This window comes from Coregonus lavaretus (assembly GCF_964263955.1).
Source record: "Coregonus lavaretus genome assembly, chromosome: 17".
NCBI classification, from domain to species: Eukaryota; Metazoa; Chordata; class Actinopteri; order Salmoniformes; family Salmonidae; genus Coregonus; species Coregonus lavaretus.
Window position 1 is genome coordinate 18822367 of NC_140004.1, and position 23378 is coordinate 18845744.

The window sequence follows — 23378 nt, forward strand, 5'->3', positions numbered from 1 at the left end:
ATAGAAATCTGTAAACACTGGACAGTTACCATTTGTTTGGTAGGCAATCTTCAAGGTTGCAGTGTCTGTAATGTGGAGTCTATGGGTTGGGTGTAAGCCTCCTCTCCAGTCTCCATGCACAAGTCACAATGAGCAGGGGCACAGGGTAATTGCATAAAGAAGCTCTAATAAGATGGATTGAATTAGCCTTGTTCTGGCTAAAATGAATTAAACAGATAGACATGACATACAGACTCCTAAATTGAGTCATTATACCTGCTGAACCCTTGCTAAATATGACGTGTTCATATTTCAACAAGTAAATATTTACTAACCCTGGGCCACAGTCAAGGTTGAGCTCTGTAAAAATGGTTCTCCACTGGAAATCAAACAGACATGCATATACATATTGATCTGATATAGCATGTCTATGACTTCATTCATTCTGATTAAGGTATGTAGGGAGACCTACTCTTCAGACCTGGCAATCACAGTTGACAGAATAATCTGTCCTTATGGCCCAGAAATACGACACTCTCACAGACATTCCTTGCCTACTGCCTACACTTACAGTTAGTGAGTGCTACTCTACCTTTCAACAAAAATGCACTTATGAATCATTCATGAACATATAAATGTTCTAAACCACATTTCATGTTTACCATTACTGTCAAGCATAAATATCTGATGATGAAAAACAAACTTTGACTTTCAGTCATGAAGTCAGTGTTGCTCAAATGTATGTAGCATTTATAGAGCAGAAATATTTAATCTCAAGGCTATTGGACAGGGGCATGGGGCAGGGTAAGAACAACCTGGGTCCAGATGTCCGTTTGTGTTACGGAGGTAGGCGAGCTGCCTCCTGCCAGAAGAAACAAACACTAATTGCCCGTTGGCCTTGGGTTGGAGATGTGCAGCTGGGGACGAGCGGTAAAAATATCCCTGCTTGTTCCGTTCCCATGAGCGGCAGGCAGGCAGACATGCAGACAGACAGGCAGGCAGGCATACAGCACCATTGCATTAGTATGCAGTGCCAGAGGGTGGCACTGGCACGGACATCTTCCGGCCATTTCCACAAATGTCAGGGCAGAGGATGGAGCGACACCAACACTGGGGCCGGTAAACTGCCAGCAGCCCCTTAGGGTGAGCTGCTCCATATGGACTGGCCTACTGAACCATCGTCCTTTAAATACTGGGAGGGAATGTCACATGTAAACAGCAAAGCTGCTGGTGTCATGACACGGTAGTGTTGTGTTTCTGTCCCCATCTAGCTAAAGCCAGGCTGTGTTCTCATGATATAGGCAAGTCCCCCTCTCCCATGCAGAGATGGCCTTCTCCGGCTGGCCTGCCCTGGATGAGTCGAGTTACAGCTCTTTCTCTAGTCTATGACACAGAAGCAGCATCTGGTTCCACCTGACTGAAATCATGAATAATTCAAGAGGGCATTATTATTTTGAGCTAGCTTCACTGGCTTGGCAATAATAAGCAGTTTAGCTACTGCTATCAGCACCGCCTGCTAAGTGGACCAACATGGAGAGAGGATGTTATTTTACCACGTCGTTGGCAACTTATACTTGTGTGGGTTTGTAAGAATTAGGTTGAGTGAGTGTTGCGGTGCTTTGTTACCTAGATATGTAGACATTTCCTTTGCCTGGTGTTGGAATGGAGGGAACTGTATGTAAAAAGTATTGGACCATCTGTGTGTATTTGGGGTTTGCTTTCCTCCCTTCATATCTCTCCCGAGCTCTGTATTGTACAAGCATGTCACAGCATGACCTAGTATTATCCATGATCAACAAATATGATTTTTTCTTAGCCTACCGTAGGCCTAAATCTCTGTAGATTATGCCTTCATGGACAATTTGTTTCTCTTTTGTTTTGACTATTTCTCCTTTAGTGCACCTTTGCTTTTGCTTGTCTGTGTGTGTGTGTGTGCATGTGTGTGCACGTTATGCTCTCTCCCCATGTGCGTGTATTTGCATGTATAGTCCGATCTCTTTAGAGCTGTATGTTTGCTCAAGGCAACAGATGTGCAGGTGGTCCAGTCTACACTTCATCCTTTGTATGCTGTAACTGGTGCCTTACTGGAGCATCAGGGCAAAAAGTGCTCAAAATTAGCCTAGCATGAGCAGCAGGACCGGTTGCTTTTCCACTCAGACCACCTGCTAGTTCTGTCCTGGGTTACTCTATAACCCACTGGGCGGACACAGGGAAACTAACATGGTGACTAGTGTAGTTATATGTCAGCAACACTCAACTGTAACATTATAGGGTGTCCACCCACTCTGTCCAGAGTAGATGAAAATGCACTTTGGTGATGACATTTCACATTCTTATGTTATAAAATAAATGTTAAAGACAAATATGATTATTAATGTTCTGAATCATTCAGTGAGGTCTTTCTCTAACATATCATTATATCCAAAAAAGTTGGATTTCGTGACCTAATACATCTGATAATAAGCACCGAGCTCAGTTGACAGAGCAGAGCAGCTTTATCGCTGAATCTTTAGAGGATTTTACATTTTGTGGTGGTGTCTTACATGTTGTTTCCACAGGTCGTAAATAGCTAAATTAGCATGACACTAGCTGAATTAAATGCAAAAGGCTTTGCCAATAAAAAGCTCAGTGCTCCTTTGACATTTCACGGATAACACAGATATAAATTGTTTTTGTGAGAAATCTTAGAAAAAGAACAGGAATGTCGCATTAATATAAACAGCGTAGGCTATACTAAAATATGAAAATACTACATGTCATGTCTCAAAATCTATATCTATCTTACCTCTATATTGGTTTATGTCCTCCGGATTTGAGAAGAAAGATGAGTTCAATGGTAAGTCTGTCCGGTAGCCTTAATTCTCGCACAGCAGCCAGCCTATTTGACGCAATGCTATTTTCCTGATTCAAAAATATCTGGCTTCCATTGATTTAGCCACCCTAATTTTGACCATCCTACAAGGGTAGAAACTCCAATAAATTTTTAACAGATTATGATAAAGACATGAGGTTTGGACCATTGGTTTTCTTAGGGGATTATCTATCTACACAACTACAGTTGAAGTCGGAAGTTTACAAACACTTAGGTCGGAGTCATTAAAACTCGTTTTTCAACCACTCAACAAATGTCTTGTTAACAAACTATAGTTTTGGCAAGTCGGTTAGGACATCTACTTTGTGCATGACACAAGTAATTTTTCCAACAATTGTTTACAGACAGATTATTTTACATATAATTCACTGTATCACAATTCCAGTGGGTCAGAAGTTTACATACACTAAGTTGAATGTGCCTTTAAACAGCTTGGAAAATTCCAGAAAATGATGTCATGGCTTTAGAAGCTTCTGATAGGCTAATTGACATCATTTGAGTCAATTGGAGGTGTACCTGTGGATGTATTTCAAGGCCTACCTTCAAACTCAGTGCCTCTTTGCTTCACATCATGGGAAAATCAAAAGAAATCAGCCAAGATCTCAGAAAAAACTATTATTCAACTATTATTCTGACATTTCACATTCTTAAAATAAAGTGGTGATCCTAACTGACCTAAGACAATGCATTTTTACTAGGATTAAATGTCAGGAATTGTGAAAAACTGAGTTTAAATGTATTTGGCTAAGGTATATGTAAACTTCCGACTTCAACTGTACATTTCATTTTACCAATTGGTCAACAGATGCGTTTTGATTGGACACCCTAAACATTAGTAACGTTTTGTGTAGTTTGAATAGTTGCTTATTTATAGGCAGGTCATAACCTAGCTGAGGAACGCTCAACTCTGTTCTCTTATATTGAGGCGGAGTTTAGTATTGATAACTGGTTGTGCAATTTGATAGCAACAACATTGAGTCACCAGTCGATACTAAATTTAAATTCTGAAAACGTTGACCTGTACCTATGTTTGTCCTGTATATCTGCGGTCCTTCCACGGGGTGCTGAAATTCACTTTCAATAAAAACATATCAAATACAACCACTGACTTTTTCCTATTTTGTGTTGCTCAACTGGAGACGTAGCGGCCTTGACGTTCTACAGCAGGGCTGTGAAATTCATTCCATGGAGGGCCTGGTGTCTGAAGGTTTTTGGTTTTAACTTTCAATTAAGCCCTAGACAACCAGGTGTGGGGAGTTACTTACTAATTAGTGACCTTAATTCATCAGTCAAGTACAAGGGAGGAGCGAAAACCCGCAGACACTCTGCCCTTCGTGGAATGAGTTTGACACCTGTGTTCTACAGAATGTAAGCTGAGATTCAATTGGCACAAGCGCATTCACGCTGAGTTGAGCAACACATGAGGAAAAGGTTGGTGGTTGTATTCGATAAAGGTTTTTATTAAAAGGATGAATTTCAACACCCTTCGGAAGGGCTGCATTTACAAAGGTACAGGTTTTCAGAATTGATTGATGGTGACTAAATGTTGTTGCTAGTAAATTCGCGCGACCAGTTATCAATATTCAACTTTGCCTCGATATAAGAGAAAGGAGTTGAGCGTTCCTCAGCAAGTCATAACCATTTCAGGTCATTGAATGTAGTGGTTTCGGGGCCGGGTTCTTCGCAAGGCAGGGTTTACACACACAACACAAGTCCAAGTAAAGGGTTAAACCTGTTTATTATGAGCAGGCTTTGGCAGCGTTCTTGACAAATCATAGCCAAAAACAAACAAAGTAAATACTTCGCTACCCACAGAAGGTCCTCCAAGCTTTGTCTTTGGGGAAGTTCCATCCTTCTTGTCAGCCTATTTTCCTTTCTTCTTTTAAAGCCTCCCTTTCCTCCACCTGCCGGGGTCAAAACAAAGACAACGAAAGAAACCCAGGGTGTGGTTAAAGTAGAGAGACTGATTGGTTTCACCTGTCTGCTGTTTGGCTCTGATTATAACTGGAGACGGGTGTGGCTGCTCTGCTGCAGTCTAGAAGTTTCCTCGGAGCTGTCCGTGGGCCTGCCTCTGGGTGAATACTTCGCCTTGCTGTCCATGGTCCTGGCAGCCAAAAAACTAAGAAACCTTGCAGGCACATAACGTCCATCCACAACACAATCCCTGAAACCACTACAAGACATAATGACTGCGATAATGACTCGCTGAAATAATTCCGATGACCATTTTCAACTTATCTCATGTTTTCCTCCACAGTTGAGAAATGAAGTTGTGCCCCTCCACTTCCCAGACGTAGCGCCCCAGTGTCAGCGTGTGGATAGACTACATCTTCTAGAGGACAACAACAGAGCCCTGAAACTGAAGCCTGGGACTTTCAACCAACACAAGCTACAGCATAAACTACTGGTGAGTCAATGACTCTCTATCTCTATCTATCTGAGGCTGTAGTGGTGGATATTCTTTTGAGTGGCAAGAGGCTGCTGTCTTCTTGGCAAGGTAAGGCAGTTGCCCATAGCAGTCAGACGCTGTCTTTTTCCCCTTCGTTTTCCTGCTCTGGACTGTGAACCATAAATCATTGTTCCTACAGCTAGACTGCTAATTCTGCTAAAGATTTAAATAAGTTGACTGTCTGTTTGTTTGTCTGTTTGGAGTAGTAGGCTGAGGGATTAATTGGGGACAGTTTCTGCTACTTTGAATAGTCACTGGTGATGTCACTGCTGCTGATGGACAAAGCTTTAAGATGTTGTGGCTCCAGACCCAACCTCTGAGGTCTAATAAAAATACAATTCTCAAGAAAGTCAAGGCTATAGATCTGTCTACCACTCTCCTTATTTAGCCAACAGTTTCCAGCCCTGAAAAGTGGAAGCTGCAGTAGCTGACTACGCTAGCCATGCTACTGGCCTGGTATGCAGCAGGGCCATGGCATTGGGAGTAAACAGGTTGTTGGGGGGAGGGAGGGGAGGGGGGCAGGCAGGCATGTTATGTGTCCTCCAGTCCTCAGGCTGATCCCAGGCTGTGTCTTCACAGCGGAGACTGCTTGTAATTCCCCAGGCTTCCCCTGATGTCCTCATGTTGATTAATATGAATGAGCTACATCGATTAGCTCTCGGGGCACTGCTTGTGTTGAGGGGATGGGGATTAGCCGTGTGTGTGCGTGTGTGTGTGTGTGTGTGTGCATGTGTGTGACGTGTGTATGTGATTTATAACTGTTGCTGTGCTGTTACTTTGAAATCTTGAACGATAGCTAGATTGGTATACAACCGTTTCCTGTCAGTGGATGTTTGTACTATCAGTTTGATTTCTCTGTTTGTAAGATTCCACCACTTGGGTGTGCTGAATGGAAATAGAGAAAAGGTCTAAGCAGCTTTCAAGGTTATTCACAAACATGGATAGTGATTGAATAGTGTTGAGATATGATGAGATATCGTTGTGGCTTTCAGTCTGACAGCTGCAGTCTAAGGGTGTGAGGTCGGGGGTTCTGTATGTTTGTTTGCAAAGACAGGGAGGTGTGAATTGTATTTTTAAATTCTCAGCTATGTGATACTTAGCCTTCAATGAAATAGTCTGGCTTTCCAGCATTCTGCTGTCAGCTATTTAGTCCCACTGCCGACTCAAACTGAATTACTTTGAACACATTCTTGGCCCAAGACTCATGTAATATTCACTTGAAACCTCATTTTCCTAGAGCCTTTAACTAACAATGTAGATTTGGCCAATGTTATAAAAGATTTGACGCAAAACACGACTTTTACCCACAAGATATAGTGCTAGATTGAGAAAGATGTCCAGCAGGCTATTAGCCGCCAACCAGGTGTTGTCTTAATTTGTTCTGTGATTTTTTCCTGTCATGGTGACATGGTCAGACGAGCTCTTGTCACACAAACCCCTGCCACCTCTACCTGGAAGTTGCTAGGAAACGAGTGCTTCTGAAGTCAACTTACATCCTATCATGTCATTAAGCTGTTGTTTTGCATTTCTCAGTCAACAGAGAAATGGGATGGGAGGAACGGGAAAGAGACTGGGGGAGGGATGTTAGTCCCCTGAAGTGAAAAAACAGCAGATTATGGATTCTGAAATGATTGTCGTGGCATCGGTAATTACTGATACTGGATGCTCCCATGGAACACTGAGTGAAGTGGTAATGAAAAACTAACAGAGCGTGAGGTACTTCCGTAGCAAGCCCCATTAGCCCCCAACTCTGTTATTTTCTGATGGAGATACAATCAGCAAAGCCGCAGACTCATGTTAGCAAAGATATCACTCTTCATGTACATGGCTGTCTGCTGACATTAAAATGTGACCACCACAAAACATTCCTGTCATGTTTAATGCAAGCTTGATAATTTTTTGGGCATATGTGTGTGTGTGTATGTATATATATACAGTGGGGAGAACAAGTATTTGATACACTGCCGATTTTGCAGGTTTTCCTACTTTCAAAGCATGTAGAGGTCTGTAATTGTTATCATAGGTCAGTGGCGGCTCCTGAAAAAATTCTCAGGGGGGGCAATTTTTCTGATGATTTAGGTGACCTACACACATTTTAAAAAAGATATGTCCAGCAACAACATGAAGACAGGGGCAGCATATAAGTCAATACCAGAAGCATTTATTGACTGATCTCAAAAGTGTTGGCTTACCAGGGTTGGTGGAGCCCTCAGTTTCATCTTTGCCTTGCAAAGCTAACTCAAACACTCCGCAAAACTTCACACACTGGATTAGCCGGCTGAGGATGTGGCGGTTCTTGCTAATGTCGTAGTAAATATATTTGTTATAGTGAATATGGAATATGATATGTTGAGTAAAATGTTGTGCTAAGATCTATTTAGGTCAGGAGCTGGTTATAAGTTATGTTCCTATCCAATAACAATGGACAAAAGGGTCCTATCTTGTCAGCCTTGTCAGTTTCAGTTCTCCAGTAAACTTGTGATTATCAACACTAACCTCATCGTTGTGGCGGCGGACAGCTAGCCTGTATCCCTCATCCAGTTGAGTGGGAATGTTCACTCTCCCCAAAGCAGACAATCTCAAACAGCTATCCATGTGGGTCTTTGACAGCTCATGTTTCTTAATCTTTACTGAAAGATGGTGCATGTCCGTTACACACCAGTCGCTGTCCAAGCGGTGCTGTCTGCCGTGCCGCCTTCAGGGTGAAAGAGTAAGCAGGGGGTAGCAGAAGACTGCATTAGCTACATCGCAGCCTGCTAGCCAGGTTTTTCGTTCGTACCAATTTTTGGAAAATCCTCGGGTGTAGGACTTCCCCCCTTTAGTAGAAACCTGTTGAATTATTAAATTTGGTCTGGGAGGTCCTAATTGTTTTGTTGCCAATTTATCTTCATTTGTTCGCCGACAAAAAGGAACTTCTTTCAAAGACACAATCGAGTTGCACTGAAGCCTAGCCATTTTTACAGTAGTAGTGAATTGATTGATGAGGCTACCCGCTCTTTTCTTAGTTACGTTCATGGTTACGTTACGTATGACGAAAGCGCGTAAGTGCAAGCCCTCAGAAACCCATAGAGATTGTATTGAAAGCTCTGATATTTGAAAAAAATAGATTTTACATGGGAGTCTATGACAGACTTCTGGGCGATTTTCAACCTGACTGAAATCGCCCCAAAAGGGGGGGGGGGCCATTTGAAGCACGACTTTAGCCTGATTGGACATTTAGTGGCACTGTGGCAGATCAGACGTCTAGATTACAACACTGATAACTACTGTTGCCGTGATATAATTGATTAGAAAAAAAATCCCTTCCTTTTCCCGTTTGGCAGTGCGTCGCCCATATCGCCCTATTGAACACACCGCCCCTGTCATAGGTACACTTCAACTGTGACATAAGTATTTGATACATCAGAAAAGCAGAACTTAATATTTGGTACAGAAACCTTTGTTTGCAATTACAGAGATCATACGTTTCCTGTAGGTCTTGACCAGGTCTGCACACACTGCAGCAGGGATTTTGGCCCACTCCTACATACAGACCTTCTCCAGATCCTTCAGGTTTCGGGGCTGTCGCTGGGCAAAAGGACTTTCAGCTCCCTCCAAATATGTTCTATTGGGTTCAGTTCTGGAGACTGGCTAGGCCACTCCAGGACCTTGAGATGCTTCTTACGGAGCCACTCCTTAGTTGCCCTGGCTGTGTGTTTCGGGTCGTTGTCATGCCACGTTGACCCATCCACAACCCATCTTCAATGCTCTTACTGAGGGAAGGAGGTTGTTGGCCAAGATCTCGCGATACATGGCCCCATCCATCCTCCCCTCAATACGTTGCAGTCGTTCTGTCCCCTTTGCAGAAAAGCATCCCCAAAGAATTATGTTTCCACCTCCATGCTTCACGGTTGGGATGGTGTTCTTGGGGTTGTACTCATCCTTCTTCTTCCTCCAAACACGGCGAGTGGAGTTTAGACCAAAAAGCTCTATTTTTGTTTCATCAGACCACATGACCTTCTCCTATTCCTCCTCTGGATCATCCAGATGGTCATTGGCAAACTTCAGACGGGCCTGGACATGCGCTGGCTTGAGCAGGGGGACCTTGCGTGCGCTGCAGGATTTTAATCCATGACAGCGTAGTGTGTTACTAATGGTTTTCTTTGAGACTGTGGTCCCAGCTCTCTTCAGGTCATTGACCAGGTCCTGCCGTGTAGTTCTGGGCTGATCCCTCACCTTCCTCATGATCATTGATGTCCCACCAGGTGAGATCTTGCATGGAGCCCCAGACCGAGGGTGATTGACCGTCATCTTGAACTTCTTCCATTTTCTAATAATTGCGCCAACAGTTGTTGCCTTCTCACCAAGCTGCTTGCCTATTGTCCTGAAGCCCATCCCAGCCTTGTGCAGGTCTACAATTTTATCCCTGATGTCTTTACACAGCTATCTGGTCGTGGCCATTGTGGAGAGGTTGGAATCTGTTTGATTGAGTGTGTGGACAGGTGTCTTTTATACAGGTAACGAGTTCAAACAGGTGCAGTTAATACAGGTAATGAGTGGAGAACAGGAGGGCTTCTTAACGAAAAACTAACAGGTCTGTGAGAGCCGGAATTCTTACTGGTTGGTAGGTGATCAAATACTTATGTCATGCAATAAAATGCAAATTAATTACTTAAAAATCATACAATGTGATTTTCTGGATTTTTGTTTTAGATTCCGTCTCTCACAGTTGATGTGTACCTATGATAAAAATTACAGACCTCTACATGCTCTGTAAGTAGGAAAACCTGCAAAATCGGCAGTGTATCAAATACTTGTTCTCCCCACTGTATGTGTATATACAGTGGGGAAAAAAGTATTTAGTCAGCCACCAATTGTGCAAGTTCTCCCACTTAAAAAGATGAGAGAGGCCTGTAATATTCATCATAGGTACACTTCAACTATGACAGACAAAATGAGAAAAAAAATCCAGAAAATCACATTGTAGGATTTTGAATGAATTTATTTGCAAATTATGGTGGAAAATAAGTATTTGGTCAATAACAAAAGTTTCTCAATACTTTGTTATATACCCTTTGTTGGCAATGACACAGGTCAAACGTTTTCTGTAAGTCTTCACAAGGTTTTCACACACTGTTGCTGGTATTTTGGCCCATTCCTACATGCAGATCTCCTCTAGAGCAGTGATGTTTTGGGGCTGTCGCTGGGCAACACAGACTTTCAACTCCCTCCAAAGATTTTCTATGGGGTTGAGATCTGGAGACTGGCTAGGCCACTCCAGGACCTTGAAATGCTTCTTACGAAGCCACTCCTTCGTTGCCCGGGGGGTGTGTTTGGGATCATTGTCATGCTGAAAGACCCAGCCACGTTTCATCTTCAATGCCCTTGCTGATGGAAGTAGGTTTTCACTCAAAATCTCACGATACATGGCCCCATTCATTCTTTCCTTTACACGGATCAGTCGTCCTGGTCCCTTTGCAGAAAAACAGCCCCAAAGCATGATGTTTCCACCCCCATGCTTCACAGTAGGTATGGTGTTCTTTGGATGCAACTCAGCATTCTTTGTCCTCCAAACACGACGAGTTGAGTTTTTACCAAAAAGTTATATTTTGGTTTCATCTGACCATATGACATTCTCCCAATCCTCTTCTGGATCATCCAAATGCACTCTAGCAAACTTCAGACGGGCCTGGACATGTACTGGCTTAAGCAGGGGGACACGTCTGGCACTGCAGGATTTGAGTCCCTGGCGGCGTGGTGTGTTACTGATGGTAGGCTTTGTTACTTTGGTCCCAGCTCTCTGCAGGTCATTCACTAGGTCCCCCCGTGTGGTTCTGGGATTTTTGCTCACCGTTCTTGTGATCATTTTGACCCCACAGGGTGAGATCTTGCGTGGAGCCCCAGATCGAGGGAGATTATCAGTGGTCTTGTATGTCTTCCATTTCCTAATAATTGCTCCCACAGTTGATTTCTTCAAACCAAGCTGCTTACCTATTGCAGATTCAGTCTTCCCAGCCTGGTGCAGGTCTACATTTTTGTTTCTGGTGTCCTTTGACAGCTCTTTGGTCTTGGCCATAGTGGAGTTTGGAGTGTGACTGTTTGAGGTTGTGGACAGGTGTCTTTTATACTGATAACAAGTTCAAACAGGTGCCATTAATACAGGTAACGAGTGGAGGACAGAGGAGCCTCTTAAAGAAGAAGTTACAGGTCTGTGAGAGCCAGAAATCTTGCTTGTTTGTAGGTGACCAAATACTAATTTTCCACCATAATTTGCAAATAAATTCATTAAAAATCCTACAATGGGGTTTTCTGGATTTTTTTTCCTCAATTTGTCTGTCATAGTTGACGTGTACCTATGATGAAAATTACAGGCCTCTCTCATCTTTTTAAGTGGGAGAACTTGCACAATTGGTGGCTGACTAAATACTTTTTTCCCCCACTGTATGTATATGTATATATATAATTTTTGGACAATAAACAAAAACGTACATAGACAAAAACAATAGACAACTTAACATTTACATAGATACATTTCCACAAACATTAATGACATCACACTTGCTTGGACCCACATGTTCCCACCGTATTCACACCCAATGTTATTTTTAATGCTTGTAAGACTGCCCCATATGACTTCAAATTATGTTATGATGTTTGTCTGTAGCCAGATTGTTTTCAATATTTAAATAATAAAGCATTTGATTCTTCCATTCTCTTAATGTTGGAGTATCATTTGACTTCCAGTATTTAAGTAATAGCTTCTTCAATATAATATTGTCCAACCCATTGGGTATCTCACCGCACCCCCATATGCCATGTCTTCCATGTTCCACCTCTCCCATCTACTCATTGGTTTTTATGAGCGTACTAACCAACGTGAGTGATTGAAAGATGAATGAGTTCCACACTCCAGTCCAGTTGGTGGTGGTAATGCACTTTAAAGTTGGTTACCAACTGCCATATAAAATACACAGAAGAAGACAAAGAAATACTTCCTTTTTCTCATGTACCACTGGGGATTCTGAACTCTGCAGTCTATTGGTGTGTTTACTGCTTGTCACTGAATGGGATGCTATGTGGTCCTTTGTAGCTCAGTTGGTAGAGCATGGTGCTTATAACGCTAGGATAGTGGGTTTGATTCCCGTTACCATATGTAAAATGTATGCACGCATGACTGTAAGCCGCTTTGGATAAAAACGTCTGCTGAATGGCATATTATATTAAATGTAAAGACTGTCCTTGTGAGAGACTCGCCTTCCAACTGTTAACCTAGTCTGCTGTGGCTGTATGATAGTACTGTTACACCTTGACCAAACCGGTTCATGACACGCCGGTTAAAATACCAAATCAACTGTGAACCAACTATATTAATTTGGGGACAGGTCGAATGTCACGGTTTCGGCCGAGGCTGCTCCTTCTCCTTGTTCGGGCAGGCTTCGGCGGTCGTCGTCTCCGGAGTACTAGCTGCCACCGTTCTATGTTTCATGTTCGTTTGGTTTTGTCTCTTTGTAACACCTGTCCCTTGTTTGTGTTTGATTGTGTTCCCTATTTAGTTTCGTGTGTTTGGGTCAGGTGTTATGCGTGATTGTTTATTGTCAGCCTGCCTCCGAGGAGTTTGTATCTCTCGTTGTTGTATTTTTCGAGAGTTCGCACTGCGTGCGCTTTTCTTGTTTTTTCCGCACTGTGTTTGTGCGTAATTGTTTGCGCCGCCCGGTTGGGTTGGCGACGCATTGTTCCTGTGTTGGACCTTACTAAAGTCTGTTGAAGTCATCCTTGTTCCTGCGCTTGATTCCTTTCACTCATCCACACACAGCACTCTGACAGAATCACGCATCATTCCATGGAATCAGCAGGAGCGACCGCGCCAACAGCAGGTATGGAGGAACGTCTTCGTGGGCAGGAGGACCGGATTAACCAGGTCTGTCATGCCCTGGAGGGGGTGATGAACACTCTCCACCGATGGGAAACCAGCGGGGTACCCACGACCCCACCTACCGAACCATCCCCATCGGTCAGTCCTCCTGTCCCATCTCCGGAACCCAGTGGGATTCGGCTCTCGCTCCCGAGGGCGTACGACGGCTCCGCTGCCGGGTGTCAAGGGTTCCTGCTGCAAGTGGAGCTCTACCTCGCCACCGTACACCCGGCGCCCTCGGGACACGAGAGCGTCTCAGCCCTCATCTCCTGTCTCACCGGCAAGGCGTTGGAGTGGGCCAACGCCGAATGGAGGAGAATGGACGCCGCTACCACTACCTATGCGGAGTTCTCCCGCCGCTTCCGTGCTGTGTTTGACCATCCACCAGAGGGGAAGGCGGCGGGGGAGCGTCTGTTCTACCTCCGACAGGGGATGAGGAGCGCCCAGGACTTTGCCTTGGAATTCCGGACTCTAGCGGCCGATGCAGGGTGGAATGAGCGGGCCCTTATAGACCACTTCCGTTGCAGCCTCCGGGAGGACGTCCAGCGAGAGTTGGCGTGCAGGGACACCTCGTTGACCTTTGACCAACTTGTCGACATGGCCATTCGGCTGGATACCCTGCTCGCCACCCGTGGACGTCCCGGGTGGGGTTCGCCCATTCCACTCTCCAGCACCTCCGAGCCGAGCCCTATGGAGCTCGGGGGTGCTGGCGCTAGAGAACGGAGGAGTAGGAACCCGAGGGGGGCCGTTCCCTGCACTAACTGTGGCCGTGGAGGGCACACCGCGGCTAGGTGTTGGGGAGGGTCCCCCGGTGGAGGAGAAGGCAGGTCACGCATTGGGGGGTCCCCCCAGGTGAGTAGGCGCCCTACTCACCCAGAGCTTTCTGTCGTTCACCTAACCTTGCCTGTTTGTTTTCCACAGGTTGCACCTCGTTCCCAGCATAAGGCGCTGGTAGATTCAGGCGCAGCTGGGAATTTTGTAGATCGCCAGTTTTGTATAGAGTTAGGGATTCCCCTCCTTCCAGTTGATAAGCCTTTCCCTGTTCATGCCCTAGATAGCCGTCCGTTAGGGTCTGGGTTGATTAGGGAGGTCACAGCACCCCTTCAAATGATGGCGCAGGAGGGTCATGAGGAGACGATTCAGCTCTATCTGATTGACTCTCCTGCGTATCCGGTAGTGCTGGGCCTTCCCTGGTTGATGACCCATGACCCTACTATTATGTGGCGAGAGAAAGCTCTTAAAGGGTGGTCTGCCCAGTGTGAGGGGCGGTGTCTGGGTGTTTCCATAGGGGCGACCTCGGTGGAAAGTCCGAATCTAATGACAGCACTGCATATTCCCCCCGAGTATGAGGATTTGAAACAGGTGTTTAGTAAAACTAGGGCGGCGCAGCTGCCGCCTCATAGACGGGGGGATTGTGCGATAGATCTCCAGTCAGGAGCAGCTCTCCCGCGGAGCCATGTGTATCCCTTGTCTCAAGAGGAGAGGAAGGCAATGGAGACGTACATCGCTGAGTCTCTGAGACAGGGATACATACGGGCCTCCACTTCACCCGCTTCCTCAAGTTTCTTTTTTGTGAAGAAAAAGGATGGAGGTCTGCGCCCGTGTATTGATTACCGCGGTCTCAATCAGATTACGGTGAAGTACAGCTATCCACTTCCTCTGATTGCGACTATGACGGAGTCACTGCACGGTGCGCAGTTCTTTACAAAATTGGATCTCAGGAGCGCATATAACTTGGTGCGCATTAGAGAGGGCGATGAATGGAAGACAGCGTTTAGCACGACTTCCGGACACTACGAGTATCTAGTCATGCCATATGGGTTAATGAATGCTCCCTCAGTCTTCCAATCCTTCGTCGATGAGATTTTCCGGGACATGCAGGGACAGGAAGTAGTCGTGTACATCGACGACATTCTGGTGTACAGTCCTACCCGAGCAGAGCATGTAGCCCTGGTGCGCCGAGTATTGAGGAGGCTGTTGGAGCATGACCTATATGTCAAGGCAGAGAAATGTCTGTTTTTTCAGAAGTCGGTCTCCTTTCTGGGTTACCAGTTGTCTGCGTCAGGGGTGAAGATGGAGGTAGACCGGGTGTCAGCTGTGCGTAATTGGCAGACCCCAACCACTGTGAAGGAGGTGCAACAGTTCTTGGGTTTTGCAAATTATTACCGGAGGTTTATCCGGGGTTTTGGACAGGTGGCAGCTCCCATAACGTCTCTGTTAAAGGGGGGTCCGGTGCGCTTGCGGTGGTCAGCTGAGGCGGACAGGGCTTTTGGGAGACTGAAGGACCTGTTTACCTCGGCGCCGGTGTTGGCGCATCCGGATCCCTCTTTACCGTTCCAGGTAGAGGTGGACGCGTCAGAGGCCGGTATAGGGGCCGTTCTTTCCCAACGGTCTGGCACACCACCTAAACTCCGTCCCTGTGCGTTTTATTCTAAAAAGCTCAGTCCGGCGGAGCGGAATTATGACGTAGGAGACAGGGAGCTGTTAGCCGTGGTACAGGCCCTAAAGGTGTGGCGGCATTGGCTCGAGGGGGCTCAACACCCTTTCCTCATTCTAACTGACCATCGTAACCTGGAGTACATCCGGGCAGCTAGGAGACTGAATCCTCGCCAGGCCCGCTGGACTATGTTTCTAGCCCGGTTTGTGTTTAAAATCACGTACATCCCTGGGTCCCAGAACGGGAAGGCAGATGCTCTGTCTCGGCGGTATGACGCGGAGGAGAGGTCCGTTGAGCCCACGCCCATACTACCAGAGTCTTGTCTGGTTGCACCGGTGGTGTGGGAGGTTGATGCCGAGATCGAGCGGGCGTTACGCACCGACCCAAGTCCTCCACAGTGTCCAGTGGGTCGGACGTACGTTCCGCTCGAGGTACGCGATCGCCTCATTTGTTGGGCTCATATGTCCCCCTCCTCTGGCCATCCGGGTATCGGCCGGACAGTGCACTGCCTTAGCACGAAGTACTGGTGGCCAACGTTAGCTAGGGATGTGAGGATTTATGTCTCCTCCTGTTCGGTGTGTGCCCAGTGTAAGGCGCCCAGACATTTGCCCAGGGGTAAGCTACAACCCCTGCCTATTCCACAACGACCCTGGTCCCACCTCTCGGTGGATTTTGTTACCGACCTTCCCCCCTCACAGGGGAATACTACCATCCTGGTCGTTGTGGATCGGTTCTCGAAGGCCTGTCGTCTCCTTCCCATGCCGGGTCTACCCACTGCCCTACAGACCGCTGAGGCTCTGTTTACCCATGTCTTCCGGCATTACGGGGTACCCGAGGATATAGTGTCTGACCGAGGCCCCCAGTTCACCTCCAGAGTGTGGAGAGCGTTTATGGAACGGTTGGGGGTTTCGGTAAGCCTTACCTCGGGTTACCACCCGGAGAGTAATGGGCAGGTTGAACGTGTTAACCAGGAGGTGGGTAGGTTTCTGAGGTCTTATTGCCAGGGCCGGCCGGAGGAGTGGGCGAGATACGTTCCGTGGGCCGAAATGGCACAGAACTCTCTCCGCCACTCCTCCACCCAACTAACCCCTTTCCAGTGTGTGTTAGGGTACCAGCCGGTTCTGGCACCTTGGCACGAGAGCCAGATCGAGGCCCCTGCGGTGGATGAATGGGTACGGCGCTCGGAGGAAACATGGAACGCTGCCCACGTACATCTGCAGCGGGCCATCCGTCGGCAGAAAACGAGCGCCGATCTCCACCGCAGTGAGGGGCCTGTGTACGCACCTGGAGATCGAGTCTGGCTCTCAACCAGAAACCTGCCCCTCCGCCTGCCCTGCCGGAAGCTGGGTCGGCGGTTTGTGGGGCCATTCAAAGTCCTGAGGAGGTTGAACGAGGTGTGTTACAGGTTAGAACTGCCTATTGACTATAGGAATATTAACCCCTCGTTCCATGTGTCTCTCCTCAGGCCGGTGGTAGCTGGTCCACTCCAGGAGTATGAGATAGAGGAGACTCCTCCGCCCCCGTTGGACATCGAGGGGGCTCCGGCGTACACCGTGAGGTCCATCCTTGATTCGAGACGCCGGATGGGGGGTCTTCAATATCTCGTGGAGTGGGAGGGGTACGGTCCGGAGGAGCGGTGCTGGGTGCCAAGGAGGGACATATTGGACCAGTCCCTGCTGACCGAGTTCCATCGGGGTAATCCTGCGCACCCTGCTCCGCGTCGTCCGGGTCGTCCCCGAGCCCCGGGTCGGCGCACGGCTGGAGCCGCGCGTCAAGGGGGGGGTACTGTCACGGTTTCGGCCGAGGCTGCTCCTTCTCCTTGTTCGGGCAGGCTTCGGCGGTCGTCGTCTCCGGAGTACTAGCTGCCACCGTTCTATGTTTCATGTTCGTTTGGTTTTGTCTCTTTGTAACACCTGTCCCTTGTTTGTGTTTGATTGTGTTCCCTATTTAGTTTCGTGTGTTTGGGTCAGGTGTTATGCGTGATTGTTTATTGTCAGCCTGCCTCCGAGGAGTTTGTATCTCTCGTTGTTGTATTTTTCGAGAGTTCGCACTGCGTGCGCTTTTCTTGTTTTTTCCGCACTGTGTTTGTGCGTAATTGTTCGCGCCGCCCGGTTGGGTTGGCGACGCATTGTTCCTGTGTTGGACCTTACTAAAGTCTGTTGAAGTCATCCTTGTTCCTGCGCTTGATTCCTTTCACTCATCCACACACTGCACTCTGACATCGAAACATTCTTGGACATTTAGCTAGCGTGCTGTTGCTAGCTAATTTGTCCTGGGAGATAAACATTGGGTTGTTATTTTACCTGAAATGCATATGGTCCTTTTTTTTGCTGGATCTTTGTAGAATTTTGACCCATTTTGGAGTCATACAAAGTTGTGTGTTCTAGTTCATCCTGCTTCTTCATCTGTGCATTTTATATGGAGGTTGGCAACCAACTTTAAGGTGCATTACCGCCACCAACTGGACTGGAGTGTGGACCTCGTTCATCTTTCAATCACCCACGTGGGTTAGTATGCTCGTAAAAACCAATGAGTAGTTGGGAGAGGTGGATGAAATGATTGAATAACATTTATTTTGCAACACTCGTGCCACAATGCGACTGGTTTAGTCAGCATGTTATGCTCTGTATCTATGTCCCTGTGGTTACCTCCTCCTCTCTGATTGGTCATTTATCCCATTGTTTTTTTCCATAGCACTACACAGCTGATTAAAATAACCAACTCATCATCAAGCTTAGATTTTTTGAATCAGCTGTGTAGTGCTAGGGCAAAAACCAAAATGTGCACCCAGGGCTGAGTTTGGGAAACCCTGAACTAGCTGTTTAGCTTTCTAGCACATTCACTAATTTGGTTGTAAACGGTTAACAAGCTAGTTATCTACCACATGTTCTTGTCAAACTGTCAACAGAGTAACTAGCAAGCAACAAGATATGCCAAATAAGTCTAAAAAACACTTCAGGGCAAATAAATCAGATTTGACCGTTCAGACATAAACCGCATGGCCAGGAATCAGATTTGTACCTGACTTCAAACCACCTACGAAAGTGGTTGAAATTTTGGCATGAAAGATCTGATTTCATTCGCTTTTTGGCTGTTTAGACTGCAGGAAAAATAACAGATTCGAATTGGAAATGCCACAAATATTTGATTTGAGTCACTTCAAACTGGCAATGTGAACAAGGTTTAAGAGCATGTCAGTCACTACTACTGCTGCTCACAATAATGTTCATCATCAACCTCTGAATAACTCCCCATAATAAAGCAGTAGTTAGGAATGTAAAGGAAGGAGGACTCCTGTCTAAAAGGCATCCTGTTGTATGCAATGGTTGTGAATCTGTATTTTAGAATAGGAGAACAGAGGACGGTGAGAGCGGTGACACCACTGCTCTGCTCAGGCAGTGGCTCTGCTCAGGCAGTGTCTCAGCCTGAAGGTGTGTGTGTTTCTGCACTTCCTGTTCCATGCTGCTCTGCATTTATTCCCTATGATCTCTCTTTATTGCTGCATCAGAACTCGAACAAACACAGGAATATTCAGATGGAGGTAGGGTGATGATGATGCTACACAATCCTCACAAAAACTGTGTGTGTGTGATGCAGCAGGTCAGGATGCTGTACTGGGGGGCTGCCTCCCCATGCCCATGTTTACATGAGTAGTAATGAAATTAGAGCGGCGTGGCGCCCACACTACAGGCCTCCACCGCTGCCATAATTCAATTAGCCTTCTTATTAACACTCTGGAGCAGCCGGCCGGCCCAGCCAACCCGGGACCCAGGACTATGCTGAGTCTGAAGATAAACACACCATTCACTCCTTAGCACTCCTCACCAACTCTAGAACCTTTACATTCCAGAATTTTCTTCCCACTATAGAATGTTCAGAATCCTGACTGCTTTGTATTCAGAACTGGGTCTTTGTATTAATTCATGCTTTGTGCTGTACTGTGCAGTGTTAGCTAGTACTTTATGACTTTGGTTGGAACAAGGCCCATTCTTGTGTTTAACAGGTTAAGTGCATTGCAGGAGTTGACATGTGTGCCAAACTTATACTGTACAGGGAGATAAAAGGAGAGGTTGGAGTTTAGCTAGATAAAGAAAACATGCATGCACACACACACACATAGCAAGTGCAAGAGCCTTTACCAGATTACAGTGAGGATGCTGAGATAACACTCCCCCAGGGTCAGGTTCAGTTCGGCTATGAAAAGCCAACTGACATTTACTCCTGAGCAGTGGAGGCTCCTCAGAGGAGGAAGGGGAGGACCATCCTCCTCAGTGAATTTCATAAAAATAAAAATGGTAAAACATTGAAAAAGTTATGCTTTTCAGATAAAACTATACTAAATATATTCACGTCACCAAATAATTGATTAAAACAAACAGCAGGCAGGCTCACAGTCAGGGCAGGCAGAATGGTCAGAAATCCAAGGCAGCTATAATTAGGTACAGAATGGCAGGCAGGCTCAGGGCAGGCAGAATGGTCAGAACCGGGAAGACTAGAAAACAGCAACAAGAAATACTTGAAAATGGGAAAACACGCTGGTAAGACTTGACAGGACAAGACGAACTGTCAACAGACAAACAGAAAACATGGGGACAAATGGGAGACACCTGGTGGGGGGTGGAGACAAGCACAAGACTGGTGAAACAGATCAGGGCGTGACACTGTTTTGCAATGAAGGTCTACAATACAAAACCTAGGAGGCTCTTGGTTCTCACCCCCTTCCATAGACTTACACAGTAATTATGACAACTTCCGGAGGACGTCCTTCAACCTATCAGAGCTCTTGCAGCATGAACTGACATGTTGTCCACCCAATCAAAGGATCAGAGAATGAATCTAGTACAGAAAGCATAAGCTACAACTAGCTAGCACTGCAGTGCATAAAATGTGGTGAGTAGTTGACTCAAAGAGAGAGAAAGAAAATAGTTGAACAGTTTTCAACAAATTATTGAGAGAGAGAGAGAGAGAGAGAGAGAGAGGAGAGAGAGAGAGAGGAGAGAGAGAGAGAGAGAGAGAGAGAGAGAGAGAGAGAGAGAGAGAGAGAGAGAGAGAGAGAGAGAGAGAGAGAGAGAGAGAGAGAGAGAGAGAGAGAGAGAGAGAGAGAGAGAGAGAGAGAGAGAGAGAGAGAGAGAGAGAGAGAGAGAGAGAGAGAGAGAGAGAGAGAGAGAGAGAGAGAGAGAGAGAGAGAGAGAGAGAGAGAGAGAGAGAGAGAGAGAGAGAGAGAGAGAGAGAGAGAGAGAGAGAGAGAGAGGAGAGAGAGAGAGAGAGAGAGAGAGAGAGAGAGATATTTTGTCATTTTTTTCACTTTCAGATTCACTTACTTAGCTAGCAAATGCAGCTGCCTAGTTTAGTAACTGAAACACCCGGCTCAAACAGAGGGATGCTATGTTATCTAGCTGGCTATGACTATCCAACACAACACTGGAACTCTTCCAAATCAAGGTAAGCTTTTGGTTTTATTAATTTATTGCCATCGGGGCCCGCCGGTCTAACTGCTTACTGACTATACGCTGTAACATTACTGCATGATTGTAGAGGGTTTACTAACGCATTTATTCCATTAGCTATGTTGACTAGGACGTTACCTTAGCTCGGGCTCCCGAGTGGCGCAGCGGTCTAAGGCACTGCATCTCAGTGCTTGAGGCGTCACTACAGACCCCCTGGTTGGATTCCAGGCTGTATCACAACCGGCCGTGATTGGGAGTCCCATAGGGCGGCGCACAATTGACCCAGCGTCATCCGGGTTTGGCCGGTGTAGGCCGTCATTGTAAAAGAATTTGTTCTTAACTGACTTGCCTAGTTAAATAAAGGTAAAATAAGGCTGTGTGTAGCGGTTATGACATGGTTTGGCTTGGAAAGTTTTTTTCGCCTGGTCACATAGAGCTGATGTATTGTTCATTGAAGTCCACAAACAAAGAGAAAAGGTGAGAGGAGGAGAGTGCATAGAGGTTAGAATGAATACAACGTGGTTGCTATGAAAGTTAACTATGTTTATGCGTGATCAGGGGTGTATTCAGTCCGCCGATTCTGTTGAAAGACTTTTCTTAAAAGGAAGCGATAAAAATACCTGAATTTGTCCAATAGAAACTCTTGTTTGCAACTGTTGAACTAATGATTACACCCTAGATAAGCTAGATGCAGGCAAGAGTGTGCAAGGCGGTATTGAATGTGTCACTGTCTGTCCATGTGTCACTGTCTGTCATCTCATATTTTTATCTCGACCTGTGTGCACCTACGTTGTAAACTTTCATTCATAGGCTAGGTTTTAGCAACCTCATTATGGGTATAGGGAAAATTCGAGTATCATGTAGTAGCCTAAACCTATCAATGTTACATTGAACTGGGTGAATGGAATATGAATGACAGTCATCCAACATGCTGTAATAGAAATAAGGCCATGCTCATGAAAATGGCCATGTACTCTTCTAATCTCAATCCCGCACAGCCAGAAGAGGACTGGCCACCCCTAAAAGCCTGGTTCCTCTCTAGGTTTCTTCCTAGGTTCCTGCCTTTCTAGGGCGTTTTCCTAGCCACCGTGCTTCAAATCCAAATAAAATAAAATGTTATTTGCCACATGCGCCGAATACAACAGCTGTAGACCTTACAGTGAAATGCTTACTTACAAGCCCTTAACCAACAATGCAGTTTTAAGAAGAAAAAAAAAGATAAAAAGTGTTAAGGAAAAAAATATAAGTAAAAAATAAAAATAGCAAATAATTAAAGAGCAGCAGTAAAATCAAATAACAGTAGGTAGGCTAAATACAGGGGGTACTGGTACAGAGTCAATGTGTGGGAGCACCAGTTAGTCTACATCTACATTGCTTGTTCTTTAGGGTTTTAGGCTGGGTTTCTGTATAAGCACTTTGTGACAACTGCTGATGTAAAAAGGGCTTTATAAATAAATTTGATTGATTGAGTTAATTCCAGATTGCTGATACTACAACACTGTCATGACCATACACCTGAATCATTAGCTATCTGATAAAACATATAATACTATCTATGTGGTACATTCAGTCGACGTATCAACGGTTCATGTGTAAATTTGTGGGTTATATATATTTATTTTTCTCAATCACTGTATTGAGGTTATTAAAATTCCATTCTGCTGTAGGCTCCCTTTCTCGCCTACTCAGAATGAATGTGCCCTTTTAATAATGTAACTGGTTTTAACAAGATCGTATAACATTCATCTAACTTTCATAAGCCTGTTAGCTCAGTGACGAATTCATGCCATGGCATCCGATGCTATTACGTTGCCACACTTCCACAGAGAAGACCAATGATTAAGAGTGGGAAGCTCCTATGGAGGCTGGAGAGTTGTACTGTACATAGGTTTAGCCTGCAGGGAGGGCGGGAGTAAGGGAGAGAGTGGGGGAGAGAGGGAGATATTGGCCTAGTAGTAGGCCTAACTGATAGCATTCCACTGAACACTCCACCTCTCCTCTGCCTCATCTATACTGAACAAAAATATAAACGCAACATGCAACAATTTTAAAGATTTTACTGAGTTACAGTTCATAGAAGGAAATCAGTCAATTTGAAATAACATCATTAGGCCCTAATCCATGGATTTCCCATGACTGAGCAGGGGTGCAGCCAAAGGTGGGCCTGGGAGGGCATAGGCCCACCCACTTGGCAGCCAGGCCTACCCACTGGGGAGCCAGGCCCAGCCAATCAGAATTAGTTTTTCCCCACAAAAGGGCTTTATTACTGACAGAAATACTCCTCAGCACCCCTGTGCAGCTGT

General features: G+C 45.8%; 1 protein-coding gene across 1 annotated transcript in view; it reads left to right on the forward strand.

Moving 5' to 3' along the window:
• Nucleotides 1–5186: 5186 nt before the first annotated feature.
• Nucleotides 5187–23378, forward strand: part of rimbp2b (RIMS binding protein 2b) — a gene marked incomplete at its 3' end in the record, with an annotated part of 123389 nt that continues 105197 nt past the window's right edge. The window contains exon 1 of the mRNA XM_084180820.1: nt 5187–5258. The remainder of the gene's footprint in view (nt 5259–23378) is intronic.